Source organism: Habropoda laboriosa, unplaced genomic scaffold (assembly GCF_001263275.1).
Source record: "Habropoda laboriosa isolate 0110345459 unplaced genomic scaffold, ASM126327v1 scaffold92, whole genome shotgun sequence".
NCBI lineage: Eukaryota > Metazoa > Arthropoda > Insecta > Hymenoptera > Apidae > Habropoda > Habropoda laboriosa.
Window position 1 is genome coordinate 2,658,254 of NW_017100268.1, and position 5,908 is coordinate 2,664,161.

Sequence of the window (5,908 nt, forward strand, 5' to 3'; positions counted from 1 at the left end):
GGAAATTGATATTTTTTCCATGGTTCGAGTAAGTAAACAGATTTTCCCTGGGTGGAATTCAGGGTGAACAAAACGACAGATATCGGGAGGTCGTGGAATTCTGGCTCGTTTCTTATCCGTTTCGGGGGCGAAGTTCCCTCTTTTCGTCGAATCATCGCGAATTCGAGGGTGTTATTTCGAATACCGAGCATTCCTTCGAGAATCTCCGCCGTTTATCGACGATTTCGTGAAGCTTTCGAACAGATTTAAGATTCACCTACTTCTACGCTATCTCTCATCGAAAAGAAACAAATTTCACTGAAACACAGTTCGTCGTGTAAAAAAGAAAATATAAAGAGGAATTTCTAAAGTGTGTGTATATTTATGCAAACTCTAGAACCTATTACTTTCGCGAGAAACAAGAACTTACACTCGCCGTCACCGCTCTAGCCACAGAGTCGCCCTTGAATTGATTTAGCACCGCATCCCTGAAGGAAGAAAAATCACGTTCGTGGATAAAAATAAAGCTCGTAATACCCTTTTACCGTGGTGGGAAATATTTTTCTATATTCTTCAATATCCTTTCAGTCAAATCTCTGTTCCTCTTTTTCGTACAATTAAATTCAAATTAAATTTCACCGTTTCATCGATCTCCAGTATTTCTACAAAAAATTGAAAATTGTCTCGAACTTCAATCCAAGAAAAAACGAAACATTACCATTATCCGACTTCGTTCAGGATGAATTTGCGAGCAAGCTGGTCAACAAAAAAAATGTATGGAAATGGTAAACGATCAATTTTCCACGGTTAAATTGCAAAAGCATCGAGAGAACGACGGCACCTGTACGGTTTACGGCTTTATGCCTCGACGACAGGCGGCCTCTTCATTTCTATTAGCCTCCCTCCGAGCCGCTTCACCCTTCTATCTCTCGCCAGGCCTTCCACCAAGAAGCCTGAGAGAACCCATGACACAAGCTCGAGTCCTCCCCTCGTCCTAAACCTCTCTCCATCTCTCTCGCTCATCCTTTCTCCCCCCGTTGTTCTTCATTCTCCGGCGCCCAGACTTCGATCTTAAAGGTGCACCCCTCCGTGCCCTTTCCTTCGACGAACGTCTAACTCTCGCGTATCCTAAAAGAGTCGATTATTTTACGGTGAAGATTCCCGGTTCCGGGAAACGATAAATATTTCCCGTTCGATGTGAAAAGTGGAGGACAGGTTAGGGTGCCTGGTACACTCGGCGGTTTCTAAGGGAAGTTCGGTCCTTTTTTTTTATGAGCTGCGTAATGGATATGTTGTTTGAGTTAGGTGGATGAGAATTCTGTTGGATGTCAGTTTCTCGAGATTTTATTGGGCGGTGTGGTTTTGGGGCTGGGTTATTGTTCGAATCGATATTTATTACGGTATAAGTGGTATTTAGTAGGTTAAGCTGCTGCTTTAGTACGGTGGATTTTTCTGAGATGAAGTTGCTCTGAGATACACTGTTACGAGCATGAAGACACTTGTTTAGTGTGTTCTAAGTTACATTTCTTCGTCACTTTTATTGTTTTATGTCAATAAAACAATGTGCAGTTGTTAGTCTACGAGACTTGAAACTGAGAGGATTTTTTCAGGATTTTAGAAAAATTGTGACGATATTTTAGTATGGGACGTAGTTTACTATTGAAACGAAAGTTCCCTTTTACGTACCGAATTTTCTTTTATTAAAAGAACGTCTTTTGTGCACGAATAGCTCTTAGGAACTGCTTCTGGACACCCAAAAAGAGAAAGTTGGGGTCTAAGACGAACTCCAGACACTCCGATAGTCCTCCTAGTGTCTTTGTTTACACAAAAAGGCTGAGACACTCTTCTTCTCAGCCGATATATTTTATTTAGTGTCCCTAGAAATAATCCAACATCTTAATGACACAAAGCAGCTCTTCCATTCAATAATCGTGCAATTTCCATTATTTTAAATAGCGTTTCCAGAGAAAAAAAGAGGTCTAACACTCAGCGATGCATCAGCGCGAAGAACAAACACTAGGTACATAAGGTGATAACGCCTATCACCGCGAGCGGAAAGAGAAGCGAAAAAAGAACGAGGCTAACAAAGCAAAGAGATAAATTATCCACGGTTATACGTACATTAAACTCGTGCACACGATATTTCACTGTTGTCAGTTTATCCGCGACACCTGCTACACCGAATCCCTCTTATTTCGACGGGTATCAGCGGAACGGAACATTCGTGCAGGGAATCTCCGGGATCGGAGAGATCGATAGCGCCAATAAAACGCCACTTTCGCCGCTATAAATCGACACCGGAGATCTTTTTATTGCCTTCCGTGTATTTGCGTGGTAATCACTGATGGATAGTCAAAGCCTGGCCCACGATCGATGGTCGATCAATCGTCCGACGATTTTTCTATTCAATTCGTTAACGTAGGTAATACCGTTTAAGGCCTAGGCTACAGTGAGTGAAGAGGAATTGTCTTGGGAACGCATACGAAATGTTGGAACGACAGATTGCCCTAAGTTTATGGTACAATCGACTAATTCGCTATTTTTAAGGATTCGAACATTTTATTTTCCTTGCGATCAGGAGAAACACTTAATAGCTTAAACGCTTGATATAAGAATCACATGATAATGTTAAAAGTTTGCGATCTTCTGGGACCAAATTATCAGCCTCGCGGTTTGGACACGCCTGATTTAAATTGTGAATGAAATTTTGGTAAATAAAATTTTTGGAACACGCTTTTTTTTTTCTAGTCTACGAACGCTTTCATTCTTACTTCGCTCTTGCACGCATTCGCACACTCTTGCCGATTCTCGGTCTTTCTTATGGATTTTACGTAATTTCAGGGTATTCTGAAAGATTCCAAAGTCTCGAGCTGTCGTGAATAAGAAACGACGTGAGCTTTCAAGAAACGCGGAGCAGAGAGTAATTCATTTAGGTGGATTGATTAAAGCGTTCGTTAAGAGTGCGTCGAGGTTGAAGCTTTTAAACGATTAATCGTTAATGGCCCGGTAGTAGATGCTGTTATCTCTTGATGGGCTCTACGGGTAATCGTTTGGTAATATTTTATGGATATTTGTCTTCTGGATTAGGTTCTTCTTTTTTTTTCTTTTTTTTTTTTTTTTTTTTTGTTCAAGGTGTAAGTTGGTTAAGCTGTAGATATCGGTTTCTCGTGTAGGAAAGTCCTCGACGAGCACTCGAGGATCGGTAAGAACGCGGTTCCTATTTTCTGGGGTAAAAATAAGACGAGTAAATATTGATTCTGTTAATGGCGCCACCGTTTTCCTCTGACTTTCGGTCCATCAGCTTAACTGTACTCGGACTGTGTTTCGGGGAATGATGATAAAAGAGTTGTTGCTATGCTTTGGCCTAGTTTTATGGTATCAGCAAGTAGATCTTATAAAACAAAGGATTCTCGAGGAGTTCTCTTCGCAAACAGAAATTGAATCTCTCTATTTTATAATTAAAAATTAGTACAAATCGTAACTAATTATTTAATTATATTTTTTTATTGATTTATGTTTAATGCGGGCAAAATTGTACAATTAAAATTAACCAATCCTTCGATAGATAAACTACTGTGTTCTTCTTTTTCGATTCTGAACACAACGGTGTCTGGTTTTTCGGTATTGACGAACCGCTGACGAGTTAACTCGTCTTCTCCAATTGAAAAGTTAAAATGGATCAATTTTAAAATGAAAGAATTCATTTTTTTAGAACCACTGTATCGGTAGAAAATTTTAAATAAAAGAATACAAATTTTCTACTGGCACAGCGGTTCTAAAAAAAAAAATGAATTCCCAGCATAAACACAGAACTTTGGTACAAAATTTCTCCCGTGTTAACACCAGTAGACAAATAAATAAAAATTGCGACAAAACAAGGCGAAACATTTAAGACTCTTTGTTCCCCGCGGAACAATGTGACTCGAGCAAAGTTCCAAGGCTAAAAATCCGATCGAGTTTTCCATGAACGAGAGGAGCGAGCGATCCTCGCTGGAGGTAGCCGCTAATTAGCCGCGAAACGGAACAAAAGGCGGCAACGACGACGATCATCGGGACAATAATTTCGAAAGTTGAAGTGAAGTCTGCCTGAAGATGGTTCCTCCGTCTTGAAGGCCGGTATTCAGGGACGTTGGACCGTGTGGAAAATGGAATTCGGCGCGATATCGCGTTCGAAGGGGGACGCAAATTAAAATGTCTCCGTTGGAAGAGAGTAAGAGATCGCGTCGAAGGGAGGGAAGAATTTTTTGCCTCTCGCCACGCTTCACCTCTAATTTAGCTTCCTCCGTTTGTCTCCTACCGTTCGAGAGCCTGGCGAACTTTCGTCCTTCCGGAGAGAATCGATTCCCCTGGGAACGCTTTGGAAACGCGGTCGAAGAAAGTCGAGAGGGGAAACTCTGCTTCTGTTCGGTATGAACAGTCTATTATACGCGCTCTCTCGCTGGGGTGTTGTTAGTTTTTTAATTTATTCGTTATTTTTTCGGGTTATCGCGGGGGACTTAGGTTGGTTGCATTTTTTCTGGGAATTGGACAGACTTTCTCCGGTCGTTGTTTACCCCACCATAAGATAACGCGCTAAGGGCAAAATGGAGGGAGGTTGCGATGCACCGGAGTAAACTGATTGGTGATTTAGAAAAGGAAAAATCACCAATCAGGGTGTTTTTAGGAAAATAGGAGTCTTCGCCGAGGGAAACCGCAGAGACTCCAGCAGAAACACTCGGCCACTCGCAAGAGAAACACCTCTAACTTCGCAGTAGAGTTTATACCTTGAATTAGTTGTAGAAAATAGAACATAAAATAAAAACTTAGTGTTTCAATCAAGAAACTGGTCCTTCGTAGCCTTAGACCATTAGTCGGCACACACGTGCAAAAACCGGCAACGCTTGAACGATCGAAATATCAACCGCAAGCCCTAACATATGCGTCCTTTAAAATTTCAAAATGGGAGAATGCGTTGAAAAATATTGGGAGTATTATGTCGAGTTGAAAATTGTCTCGTCAATTTTAAAATCATTAGTTAAATTATTACTGTCCGACAACAGTATGATTTTGTATCCACTCGAGAGCAAATCGCGATACTTTTACTCTCACATAGCTCTGTGTTTACGTACAACGACAGCGACTCGCGTTTCTTATGTTTGGTAAACAAAATATCACGAGCCTCGCGCGATGTTATGAAAAAGAAATTCCTTCGTACGCTAACTGCGCGAAACAGCCAGCAGAAATCGAGCAGGGCGACGCGACCTCAGTCAGTGTTTACGAGCCTGCCGAACCAGTACCTCGAGGAACGACGCTTGTATCGCGCTAGTCTTGTAGGAATAGTGTCCCTCGAATAACGTGGTTTAGATTATACGCGATTTAGAATTAATTTACGTATTCAGCGTATTCGTTAGTGTTAATTAATCCGCACAAAACGCCGCTGCGTACAAGAAGCACAACGAACGGCCGAACTTGGAAGAAAAATCGACCAGTGTGTGTCTACGAGCTGCATAGCTGCAGTTTCACGGTATTTGTATGCGTGAATAATTTAATTGGTAATACGTACGTGTGTATACATACGTACACAATGGAATAACTGAGTTAATTGAAAATTTGGGAGGACCTGCGTTGCTAATTGTATCCCAAGTTTATTTTCATTGTATCAAGGTGAGCTATTAGTTCCTTAGTGTCTTTTCCTCGAGATTTATGCATATTTTATCGTGTTCTGAGGAAACGTTGTTTCTTAATTGGTCTTTAAACATGACACACTTTGTTTCTTATTATTTTGGGGTGGTTTTATATTTGGTCGTCCCACGAATTCGTGTTGAATTTCACAATTTAGTTCAGTATTCTCGACAAATCTTCAAATTTGATTGAAAAGAAAAAAAAGTAAACGTCTTTTCGTTCCACAACTTTCCCCTGCTATTTTTTATAAAACTGTGGCGACCGCCAC

General features: G+C 40.9%; 1 protein-coding gene across 1 annotated transcript in view; it reads left to right on the top strand.

Moving 5' to 3' along the window:
* LOC108573407 overlaps positions 1–5,908 on the top strand; it is a 134,263-nt gene that overhangs the window by 620 nt on the left and 127,735 nt on the right. The gene's annotated exons all lie outside the window — the stretch shown is intronic.